We start from the raw sequence: 13,507 nt of genomic DNA, 5'->3' as shown, positions 1-13,507 counted from the left end.
GACGGAGTCTCGCTCTGTCACCCAGGCTGGAGTGCAGTGGCGCGATCTTGGCTCACTGCAACCTTCACCTCCTGGGTTCACACCATTCTCCTGCCTCAGCCTCCAGAGTAGCTGGGACTACAGGCACCCACCACCATGCCCAGCTAATTTTTTTGTATTTTTAGTAGAGACAGGGTTTCACTGTGTTAGCCAGGATGGTCTCCATCTCCTGACCTCGTGATCCACCAGCCTCGGCCTCCCAAAGTGCTGGGATTACAGGCGTGAGCCACCGTGCCCAGCCGACAGCCTAGTTATATTTTAGTGTGAATGAAATAGTTGGCTAACCTGAATCCATTCTAATTTGAAGCCCTCATATTTAATTGCAGCTAGACCACTTTCTTCAGCAAGCATAAAGCCACGGCTGCTGAAAGTTTCTTCATGGGAACAGTTTGGGAAAGAGAAATCTTCATCCCAGGATTCCTCTAGCATGGGAAGCCTGTCAAATCCCCAGCTCTCATGGTGTTCTTAGTCCACCATCTACCTTAGAACACCCTCCACCATACCACATCCACCTCTCCTAACCAAAATAGAACCTGCTTGCCTCTCATGACTCTCATGCTTAAGATAACTATGCCCTTAACATTTGGAAAGTGCAATCCGTTGGTAGAAAGAAAATCATATTAGGCAATGATGAATACACACGCTGGGAGTCTATGAGATAATGAAATACTTTATCTGTCCTAGCAAGATAGTTGGTCATCATCGTCCACTGCAGCGGAACACCTGGCAGATTCTTCTCTTTCTGGTCTTCTTCCCTGTTCTCCATTCTCCTCCCTTCCACCATCCCCTAGTTCTTTTTATCCACTGATTCTGATGTCCTTGCCCAACTGGTTTTACCCAATTTTCTTCTCTTTTCATCAGTCCTCTCCCTCCTAGGCATCCTACAAAATTAAGAAATCTAGAGGAAGAGCATTTCTCAGGCTAATGTTTACCACACTTAAAGCATAACCAACTCTTTGTGTTTGCTAACAACGTCCTTTTTGTCTTTTCTTACTTAAGAGCCCTCTCCCCGGAACTAGAGTGGTGAAAAATGACAGAGGGTGATGGAATAAGAATATCTCACCCTGCAACACTTATATTATGATCTTAAAATATTTTGGTTTGTGTTTAATTATCTTCTTATGCCAATAACCTTATGCATCTTACGTTATTTCAGATAATAAACTTAGACAAAATAAATAACAGTGTCTGTTTTTTCCTTGTTAATTCTTCATTATGTTATTCTTTAGAGTTCATAAAAGAGTACCCCATAATTAGGAAACAATTAAAAGTATCTCCAAATAATTTTTATAACAGCTCTACAGATTTATCTGTATTTAAAAGGCGTTAATACAGAAGAACAGAACTTTTGTGTTTTGCACACAGCTTTGAGGAAAATGAACATTTTACATAATTCACATAAAGACAGTATAAACTTAGTGATAGAAATATAGAAATCTAGGGGTCAGTCAGACCTGGGTTTGAATTCCAATTCTATCACTTACCAGGTTTCCTTAAATATGCACTGACCTTTTGGTTTTGGAAATTTTGCAAAACTTGGGTAACAGTCAATGCTGGGTTTGCCCGATTCACCTGGGTTTCAGCATTTTGATTTGCACCAAACTGGCTGGAACCCTGAACACCTTCCTAATTGGATCCTTCCCTCAAACCTACTTCAAATTCAACAAAGATGAAGTCATACTCCTCACTTCATGTATTACCTACCAATCCTCAAAACCCATCTGCCATATGAGACTTCTTTAAGAATTGTTGTTGGCCCTAGATCAAGGATTTGGACTCGAAGTAACCCCCTTTGGATGTCAACCCGATAAACGGAGCAGTTCTATTGGTCCCAGTACTATGTCCTCCAGCTCACAGCATGCTTTGTGACTATGCACATCTAAATGAGTGGCAAATGTTTAAAATTGTCAAAGTAATTTTAAAACTTATTATCTGGAGTAAGAGAACCGATATAGATTAAGGTCCAACTGAGTTCTAGTAACTGTGCTGGGGCTAAGTTAACATCATTTATGTTTTTTAATTCACTTAACAACCCTATGAGGTAGGAATGTTTTGAAAGCAATCTAAAAGTATCAATACAAACACTTTAGTATTACCAATATCAATTGTCAATCCTCAATAATAGTTTCTTCATTTGTTTGTTTGTTTCTTTTGAGATGGAGTCTTGCTCTGTCACCCAAGCCTGAGTGCAGTGGTGCAATATTGGCTCACTGCAACCTCTCCCTCCCAGGTTCAAGCGATTCTCCTGCCTCAGCCTCCTGAGTAGCTGGGACTAAAGGCATCTGCTACCACACCCGGCTAATTTTTGTATTTTTAGTAGAGGTGGGTCACCATGTTGGCCAGGCTGTTCTTGAACTCCTGACCTCAGGTGATCCACCCACTTCAGCCTCCCAAAGTGCTGGTATTACAGATGTGAGTCACCGTGCCCGGCCAATAATAGTTTTTATAGTGATAGCTATGTCATTACATGATACATGCAGGGCTATTCTGAATGGTATAGAATGGAAATAATTCAAATACCCAACATTCATTAAATGATTGCTACCTCAAGACTATGGAAAAGTTTCTGTTCATTTGTTTGTAAAATGTGGATTCTATATTTAACTATGTAGGTAAAACAAATTTACAAAACATTATGTAAAACAATATAGTTTATAACCATCCAAAATTATATGTACACAAACGAGACTTAGAAAGGAATCTAGTAGTAAAAAGTCCCCAAAACCTCCAAGTTAAAAAAAAAACTAGGAAATATTATTTCCATAGGATTGTTCACTTATGTTTAATTAATTAAATACCAAGTTTATGACATGAATTGAAAGTATGATTGTGTATCACCTTGCTTAGAGACTAGTGAAAATTTTTATATAAATCGAGTGTGCAGAAGAAGTCTCAACATCTACTATTGAAGGCTCAAAGAGGTCCTGATGTTGGAGAACTGATGGGGCAACCTGATGAAATCCTACATGCATGAGACTACAGGACCCTCCTGGGGGGTAACTCCAATTCAGTAAGGCATCCCACTCTGACAAATCCAATCTGGTAGCGATGCCTTAATAATCAGGGGAGAGGTGTAATTCTGAGCACAGCCTGGGGTATGTCCTTCAGAGCTATCCTTGATCTCAACATTCCATAGGGATTAGGAGTAGATGGGATGAAAAGATAAGCCTTAAGTAGTCTTCCTAAACTTTTTAAGGCAGTGGACACAAATTAGCTATACAACTAGGGTATTCCTTTCACAGAGAGCAAAACAAAAAAGGGAAAAGAGGCATTCTCTCGGGCTTTGCCAAAGATCTCTGGCTCTTTGAAAGTGTTGCTACATCAGTAGCGGTACCTATTGTGTCCAGAAAATAGCCAAAACCAAAGCAGATCCCAAAGGAAACATGATGGTATTCATAGAAATAGTTGAAAGGGCCAAGCAGATGCCACTTGCCAGGCTGCTTACCAGATTGGTTCCTGATACTTAGACACCCCGTGGGAATTCCCAAAAATACTTAGAGAGGAGACAGCAGATTCAGGCCTTTGTAGAGACTTGAAGTTTTGCAGATGGGGTAAGGCCAATGAAATCCAGGTTATCATTATTCTTGTGATCCCACTTTCAATCATAGGTTAGCCAAGCTTGGGAAATCCTGGGTCACAAGAGAAAATGTATAGACCTTCTTATTCCATTAAGAATTTGAAGACTTGTGTGTGTAAATAGGAAGTTTGTAAATTGAATCATTTAAAATGTATTAGGGGAGCGTATTCTTTAAAAGTAGCCCTAGATAAAATTCTCCTGTAAGGCACATAATCATTTTAATAGCAAAAATAAATACCTGCTACATAGCTCGTAAATATGTTTCAAAACAGATATATTGATAACATTTTGTTTCTTCTTAAAAACTCTTTACTTACTATATTTTACAATTCCAGTTGGGTACCATTAATAAGGAGCAAGCAATGGGAAAGACTAATGGATGTCTTCAAATAGTTATAGTAAAGTAACAGGCTACATAGAAGAGAGAATCGACAACATTAGCATTGTTACCCATGTTTGGGAGTTGCCTAGGGTTGGTTAGATGTTAGGATGGCCAGATTTATTTGTTGTCTGTTTCCCCTATCAGAATATAAATTCCCTAAGTTCTGGGTCTTTGTTTTGTTCAAGGGTGTATTCCCAATACCTAGACAGTAGTTTTACATGATAGGCACTCAATAAATCTTTCAGATGTTGGTGAGAATGCAGAGAAAATGGAACACTTATATATGGTTGGTGGTAATGTAAATTAATGCAGCTATGGACAACAGTATGGAGATTTCGCAAAGAACTAAAAATAGAACTACTACTCGATCTGGCAATCCCACTACCGTGTATCCACCCAAAGAAAAAGAAATTATTATATCAGAAAGACACCTGCATTCTTACAGTTATTGCAGCACTTTTTTACAATAGCAAAGACATCATCCTAAGTGTGCATCAATGTGTAACTGAATAAAGAAAATATGATGTGTATATACCATGGAATACTATTCAGTCATAAAAAAAGAATGAAATCTTGTCTCTTTTTGTGAGACAGTATCTCTCTCTGTCACCCAAGCTGGAGTGCAGCGGTGTGATCAAAACTCACTGCAGCCCCAAACTCCTGGTTTCAAATGATCTTCCCACCTCAGCCTCCTAAGTAGCTAACTACAGGCATGTGCCCTCATGCCTGGCTAATTTTCTAAAATTTTTATAGAGATGGGGTCTGGCTATGTTGCCCAGGCTGGTGTTGAACTCCTGACCTCAAGCAGTCCTCCCCCCTTGGTCTCCTAATGTGCTTAGATCATAGGTATTAGCCACCACACCTGGCCAGAAATCATGTATTTTTATGCAACGTAGATGGAACTGGAGGCCATTATGTTAAGTGTAATAACTCAGAAGCAGAAAGTCAATTACTGCATGTTCTCACTTGTAAGTGGGAGCTAAATAATGCATAAACATGGACATAGAGAGTGGAATAATAGACACTGGAAACTCAGAAAGGTGAGAAGGTAGAAGGGAATGAGGGATGAGAAATTACCTAATGGGTACAATGTACCCATTATTACATTATTACAATGTACAATGATTGCACCCATAGCTTAATCTTCACCACTTCACAATATATCCATATAACAAAACTGCACTTGTACTCCCTAAATATATAAAAATAATAATTTTAAAAATCTTCCTGAATGAATACAATAAAATCTGTTAGTTATATCTCAGCCAAGCTGAAAAATTTTATCATTAAAAAATTCATTAGGGAGTCAACTAACATATATGTAAATGCAAGCACCTAAGACCCATAAGACACACATATAAATACACATAGACACACATGTTTTATCAAACATTACAGAAAGAAAACTTTTCCCCCACAAAGCACTATGTTTGAAAAACTGTAACCCGTTTTAGTGAATACTGGCTCATGTGACATATCCCAACAAGACAATATGAGCTCCATAAGACCAGAAAACAGACACAATAAGAACATTTCCCTTTCTGCTGTTTTCTGGTAAATAATACTGAGTACATTAATTGGGAACTGTCCATTATTATATATAATTAATTGCAGACAGTCTATTATTGTATATCTCTGAGACTAGAAAATAAAAGTATAGCAGGTTTATGGGGGTAGTATTGATAAATATATGAGTAAGGTAAATGTAGATATGTAATGCAGTAGAGATCAAAAGAATATACATGTAAACAATTTCAAAATACTTATTTTTAAAAAACAATCCCTAAAATGTTTTTAAAACTGTATATCAAATTGGTTACATAATAACACCATGAAAGGATTTATTTGGAGTGAATTTAAAACACAGTACAACACATTCCAAGGACAATAAACCAAAAAGACATGTTAAGTCTCATTCAGTCATTTTCTTGTTAGTATTAATATTGGTTTCGTTATTTGAAATTATTTTTCTTAGAGTACAGGACAAACATATTATTAGGTTAATAATGTTAGGGATCAACAATTTCAGTGTAAGAGAAGAAAAGACCCAATTAGAAGACATACTTGCAGCCACGAAGCCTATGAAAGCCTGTTCAACATCACTAATAATTAGAGAAATGCAAATCAAAAACACAATGAGGTACCAGATAAAGGAAATGTGGTATATACCCACCATGGAATACTATGCAGCCATAAAAAAAGAATGAGATCATGTTTTTTGCAGCAGCATGGATAGAGCTGAAGGCCATTATCCTAAGCAAAATAATGCAGGAACAGAAAACCAAATTCTACATGTTCTTACTTATAAATGGGCACTAAACAACGAGAATATTTTTTCCTTTTTCTTTAATCTATGCTCAGGAAGAATTTAAGGTTAAGTACAAAGTTCCCTTACTTTTAGTTTTTCTTCTTTAATAATGAAAGTACTCTAAATATGCCTTTCACTATATCCCGTTTATTTTTTAAAGAAGAGGTCTTTTCAATGCTTCCTTTGATTTCTTTTTGCTCCAAGGACTATCTTAATTACATTTTATAACTTCCCAGTAATTAAGGTTTAATATTATATTATTATTTATTTCTACTTGATTGGCTTTTAGATCTGAGAATATGGTCTATAAACTCTCCAGTTTTTCTGATTTTAAGGTTTTCTTTGTGGCCAACTACATACCAGTTTTTTCACAAATGTTCTAAATCATACAAAGGAGACATATTACTCTAGTCAAATAATGCAAGAATACAATACGTTGAATTTATTGATTGTACTATTCAATTCTTTTATAGCCCACTAATTTTTGCCTACTAGACATGTTACTGAAAAAGAAATGTTAAAATCTTCCACAAATTGTATTTTCATCAAGTTTTCCTTGCATTTCTTCATTTTCTTCATTGTTTTTGTATTACATTAAGGGCTAGCAATAATGGAGAGCTCAGGAATGCTCATGCACTGGTAGTGAGAATGTAAATTGGCATGCTTACTTTAAAAAACAATTAGTATCATCAAGTACAACTGAAGATACCCATAGCTGTGATCACTGCTTCCAAACATAGAAATATCCCCGCCAGCACCAGGAGACCTAGATACGAGAATGTTCACTGCTACAATTGAAATATTAATAAGTTTAAGCAACCCAAATATTCATCAACTGTAGAATTAATAAAGCATAATACATGCATAATAGCTGCCATACAGCAATAAAAATGAATGAATTATAACTACATGCAACATAATGAATAAATTTCAGGGATGTAATAATTTTGAATGAGAAAAAGCAAGGTACAGAAAAAAAGCACAACAGGATTTTATTTATATGAAGTTCAAAAACATTTTAAACTAAACAGCATATTAGGAGTACACACACATGTTGTAAAACTATAAAGAAAACCTTGAAAAACCATTTCTTTCATTAGTAACTTGTTCACATTTTGAGATGAATGTTGGATACCTGCATTCTATAACACTTGAAAAAGTTAACTATATATAATATTAAATATTCCCCTGATTAAAATATAGGTCTTATTTTAGCCTTAGAAAACTTTGTGTTATAAATATATTTTGAACTGACATCTTTCTCTTTTTTGGATCTTAACAATCTGTAGTCATTACCATCCAGCTGAGTATCTCCTGATAGAATCTTCCATTTAGGAAATAGGCAAACTATAATTGAAGCATTTCAAGAAAAGCAAAGTCCAGACCAGGTGGCTCGCACCTGTAAATTCCAGAACTTTGGGAGGCCAAGGGAGAAGGATTGCTTGAGCCCAGGATTCTGAGACCAGCCTGGGTAACACAGCAAGACCCCATCTCTTCAAAACATAAAAAAATTGGCCTGGTGTGGTGTCACACACCTGTAGTCCTAGCTACTCTGGAGGCTGAGGTGGGAGGAACACTTGAGCCCAGGAGGTCAAGGCTGCAGTGACCCAGGCTCACACCACTACACTCCAGCCTGGGAAAGAGAGCAAGACTTTGTCTCAAAAAAGGGCAAATAAATAAGTATTACATACATTTTAAGTACATATAGTCCATATATATGGTGTGTGTGTATATATATGTATATGTATATATAAGCGCCATATATTGTTATGATCTTTAGTTAGAAGTCTACTAAGATGGTAACCTCTGCAGAGCATGACTTAAAGTATAGATTTTGTATTTTAATCCCTTCAGCTATGGTCATAGAGTATATTACTTAATTACCTAACTACTTAAGCAAATTTCCTTGGTCAAACCAACAATGTTCAAACATAATGAAAAAGAAAACTGGTCATTTTATGTAACTCTACGTAACTATAGAAAAGTGTCATGTTCACTCAGCAGTGCTAAAAATAAAAATGAAAAAGGATGCATCCCACCCTTTGTTTTAAACCCAACACTGCCAGCAAGTTGATGATGATACCTCTTTAGGAGGGAGCCCGGACATGACATAATTCACTATGTGTGAATTTATCTAAATTTTCCATGAAACTAAATTTATTTTCAGCCAATACCAACAAATCATCTTAGAGACTTCTAAATTACTTTGTACAAAAATAATTCTTACATGCGAAAGATCGAAGAATACACCACTTCAAAATATGCCACTTTGACATAATTATTTTGAGCTGAAGTCAATTAAAAAGAAATACACACAAGAACAGCTCTTTGCCCTCCCCTTTCTACCAGGGAGGGCAGGATAATTCTTATTTGTCCAAGACAACTCTAGATGTAGCCCAGAGATGGCACCAGAGGAAGCTACATAACACACCAATCCAACAAAATAATAATATAATAAAATCACGAATTATTGAATGCTACCAATCTAAGTATTTAATATATGGAATAGGCATCATTTTTAAAAATTTAAATGATGTGTTTTCAAATGTGAAAAAATATACAGTTCATACAGTATGAAGTCTTCATACCACATCTACTGTATACATGCCTGTGACATAGGCTACTATATTTCAATATGAATTTCTATATCTCATAGTGCTATTATAAATACTATTTTGTAAGTAAGGGTTTATAGTTATGAATAATAATAAAAGTAAGGCATATATTATCAACTCCTGAATAATGTCCTGCAGCTTTACCATGTCAAGTTAATATTTGTATTTCTAAAGCAGTAGTTCTCAAACTTTTTAGTCTTAAAAACATGTTTGGCCAGGCATGGTGGCTCACGCCTGTAATCCCAGCACTTTGGGAGGTTGAGGCGAGCAGATCACTTGAGGTCAGGAGTTTCAGACCAGCCTGGCCAGCATGGTGAAACCCTATCTCTACTACAAATGCAAACGTTAGCTGGGTGTGGTGGCATGCACCTGTACTCCCAGCTACTTGAGAGGTGGAGGCAGGAGAATCGCTTGGACCTGGGAGGTGGAGGTTGCAGTGAGCCGAGATCGCGCCCCTGCACTCCAGCCTAGGCGATAAGAGTGAAACCCTGACTCAAAAACAAACAAACAAACCCGTTTACACTCTTATGTATTGTTGAGAACTCCCTAATAGCTTCTGTTTATGTGAGTTATATCTATTACAATTATCTTATTAGAAACAAACACTGAGAAATGTAAGAAATATTTGTTAAATCATATGATATACAGCTTCTTAGGTGGCCACTGATCCCTGCCTCCTGGTCTTCATGCCCTGGTGTAATCCACTTCCCTTATTAATTCCCTTGAATAGAGCAGAAGCAATGGAATGTTACTTCAGATAACAGGTTACAAAAAGGCCGTGGCTTCTGTCTTGCTTGCTCTTTCTCTCTCTGAATCCCCATCTCTCTCTGAGGAAAACCAGCTACCATGTTGAGAGTTGTCCTATGGAAAGATCCATGTGGCAAGGAACCAATGTCTCTGGCCAACAGCAGTGAGGATCTGGGTCCTGTCAATAGCCATATAGTGAGCTTAAAAACAGATCCTCACTCAGTCAAGCCTTAAGATGACTGTCACCCCACTAACACTTAATTATAGCTTTGTGAGAGATCCTGAGCCAGAGATACCCAACTAAGCTACACCTGGACTCCTGACCCATAGAAACAATAAGATAATAAATATCAACTGTTTTAAGCTGCTAAATCTTGTGGTAATTTTTTGTTGTTGTTGTTTTGAGATCGAGTATCACTCTGTCGCCCAGACTGGAGTGCAGTGGCATGATCTCGACTCACTGCAACCTCCACCTCCCGGGTTTATGCCAGTCTCCTGCCTCAGCCTCCTGAGTAGCTGGGACTAAAGGTGCCCGCCACCGCTCCTGGCTAATTTTTGTATTTTTAGTAGAGACGGGATTTCACTGTGTTAGCCAGGATGGTCTCGATCTCCTGACCTTGTGATCCACCCACCTTGGCCTCCCAAAGTGCTGGGGTTACAGGCGTGAGCCACCGCACCCTGTCATATCATGGTAATTTTTACATAGCAAAATAAAACTAATACAATTCATTTAAAAACTAGCAAAATAATAACATTTTCTATGAAAAATAACTATTTTCTAAAATAAAAAATGCAGTAAGCTGACTGGTACTGTTTGCATTTTTACAAATCTCTTCAATGTCTAGTACCATAGAAAACATTTGTTTCTCCTATCTGCTTCTGAATTTAAGCTGTTGCAGTACGTTGTTTTCGGTGAAATACATAAAGAAAATCCTGCTTCACACTGATATGTAATTGTAAAAGAAAGGAGTATTGTAATAGTTTTTCCAGATAACAGTGGGCATTACTCTTCGATCCTACAGCAGCACTCAACAAATGATGCCTTGGCACGGTGGCTCATGCCTGTAATCCCAGCACTTTGGTAGATCGAGGCAAGAGGACTGCTTGGGGTCAGGAGTTTGAGACCACCCTAAGCAACATAGCGAGACCCTGTCTTTACAACAAATTTTAAAAATTAGTCTGTTGTGCAGGTGGCTGAGATGGGAGCAGCACTGAGTCTAGGAGTTCAAAGTTGCAGTAACCTAACAGTTAGGATTGCACCACTGCACTCCAAGTCAGGGGACAGAGTAAGACCCTGTCTCCAAACAAAACAAAACAAAACAAAACAAAATGGTAATTTCTTAAAGATTAGGTGCAACCTAAATACCACATCAATGAACTTTTTATGCTCTGTTACATTAAAATTTATAGATCTATCCTCCACTTTGAATGGCTCATTTACTAATGCATAATTTTATAACATCATGCATTGATTATTTGAATAATATTGGTTCTCTCAAGATCTTTTATTGACATGTTTAATTTTATAATAAGTGCCCCCAAAAAAGTCCCAAAACAAAAGACAAATCTTTGCTAATATCACCACTGCTCTTATCAGAAAAGCTTTAAATATTAGAAACCTGTTGTATTAATTATCTATTGCTGCATAGCAAATTACCCCAACTCAGCAACTTAAAACAATAAACTTTTATTATCTCACAGTTTCTCCGGGTAAGGAATTTAAGAGTGGCTTAGCTAGGTGGTTCTGGCTTGAAATCACTCGAGAGGTTACAGTCAAGCTGTTGGCTGGGCTGTGGTCATCTTAGGACTCAACTGAGGGATGGTCCAATTCCAAGCTCACTCATGCGCCTTTTGGCTGCTTCAGAAGATCTACTCCCAAGTTCATTCCCATGGTTGCTGGGAACCTTCAGTTCCTTACCATGTGGCCTCTCCATAGGCTGCTTGAGTCTGTCCTCAGCTGGCTTCCCTCCCTCAGGGCCACCTCACAACCTGGCGGATTGTCCCATGGTGAGCAGTTCAAAAGAAAGAGGAGTGGCAAGGAGAGAGAGAGACACAGAGAGAGAACAAGACAGTCCGCTCAAGATGGGAGCCACAGTCATTTTATAACTAATCTCAATATGATAGCTCATCACTAGAAACAATCAACTCCACAATCAAGGGGAGGGAAGGTAACCTCTGCCTCTTGAAGGGCACAGTATTGAAGAATGTGTAGCCACAGCTACAAAACCACCACAAATTGTCAAGCTCATCATTCTGGATGCAAGTTTTCCCAAGTTCTAATTTTTGCTTTAAAGCTCAATTTATTATTGGCAATAAACACTGTCAATTGTTTTCCTTCAAATGACAGACATGCTTCTTTTACATTCGAGAAAATACCTGCCAAATACCCAGCTCCCTATAACCACAGTTGGGTGTTTTTGTCTGTCATTCTTTCAAGTGAAAATGACATTCCATGAAAAAAAAAAAAAGCAGCTCACAGCTCAAACAATTATACAAGTGCATTTCTTTGAGGCAATCATGTGTTTCAGTAAGCAGCAGAAGTGCCTATGCTTACTTCATATTTAATTACGTGGAATGTTAAAAATGATGTGTACCCTGGGGTCCATATTTAATATATGTACTCAAGCTTCTTAAGTAAAACTGATTTCTTCTTTTTTCTTTTGGTACAGACTAGAGAGCTTGGGACTTTCGTTTGGGAAAATCACTGTGGGAAGGAATAAATAAGGAAATACTTCATGGAAAAAGGTATGCACTGCGATTAGATGGGAATTACATTGAGATTGGCAGAGAGGAGGAAACGTGGGAGAGGAAAGTAAGCAGACAGTGGGGCTGGAATGAAATGAGCTTGTTGTGGTCTAGAGTAAAGAGAGAGAAGGCTAAGTTCACAGCAAGCTGTGGACTTGATGCAAGCATAAGTGAAGGGAGCCAGTCTGAAATTCTCACAGCAGGCTCCATCTGAAGAGGCAGTGTCAGGCCGACTCCTAGATGCTCAGGGACTAGATTGTTATCTGGCCAGAAATGCTGTAGAGGCTCCCAGAAGGCTTCCAAGAGACAAAACCTTGGGTTATTTGCCACTCCTAAGGGCACTAATGTCAGTCATAACTATGCAGTTAAGTAAGAACTTTTCCCATCTTACCTTTTTGTCCTTCCCTCTTGCAGCTTTGAAGAGGCCAAAAACAGAAACCGATGAGGGAGAAGGGGAGCTGAGGAGAGGAAAAGCAGCTGACCAAAGTTCCCTCACTTCTCCACTGTAGACTTCCAAGCCTGGAGCAAAACTCTACTGGGAATGGGAAGAAGTTTTAAATGAAATGAGATTAACGTTTGGTTTATTACACCGAACTGGATTCAGTTACAAAAATCAAAAGACTACTCATTTATTACCTGAGAGCAGCAAAAAAATTATTATTATTTATTTATTTATTACAGCAAACTCAACTCAATTACTTAAAAAAAGAGTATTTATTTATTACCTGAGGGCAACAACAATAACTATAAAATCTCCCCGAGATTTGAAAGGGGTGGGAGTGGGGCACTGTGAGCTGGAACAAATGGAAGGTGCAGGCTTGAAGGTCAGTGGGAGCTTTCAGCATGCACCCTGCTCTGTTCAACTCATTTAATAAAGTGCTTTCAATACCTGCGATTCATTGAGCTTCTATTTTTGCCAGGTTGAGGTTCTGCTGGGTATATTTTAATGAAGGAACAAAATGTATTTATATTTAGGAGAATGGTGCTTCATAATGATTGTAAACAGGCTAACAAGTTCATATCCTGGCTCTGCTACTTAAACAATGTGGCACATTTGTAAATCTCTTGGACCTTCAGTTTTCTCATTTATAAAA

General features: G+C 37.8%; 1 protein-coding gene across 1 annotated transcript in view; it reads left to right on the top strand.

Annotated features, from left to right (window-relative positions):
* Window positions 1-13,273, top strand: part of RFESD (Rieske Fe-S domain containing) — a 50,052-nt gene extending 36,779 nt beyond the window's left edge. The window contains exons 2-3 of the transcript XR_007726616.1: window positions 12,338-12,413; window positions 12,828-13,273. The gene's annotated coding sequence lies outside the window, so the exon portion shown is untranslated. The remainder of the gene's footprint in view (window positions 1-12,337; window positions 12,414-12,827) is intronic.
* Window positions 13,274-13,507: the final 234 nt, after the last annotated feature.

This window comes from Macaca thibetana, chromosome 6 (assembly GCF_024542745.1).
Source record: "Macaca thibetana thibetana isolate TM-01 chromosome 6, ASM2454274v1, whole genome shotgun sequence".
NCBI lineage: Eukaryota > Metazoa > Chordata > Mammalia > Primates > Cercopithecidae > Macaca > Macaca thibetana.
Note: the sequence above shows the minus strand (reverse complement) of the source record. Positions and strands in the feature narration are given on the sequence as shown.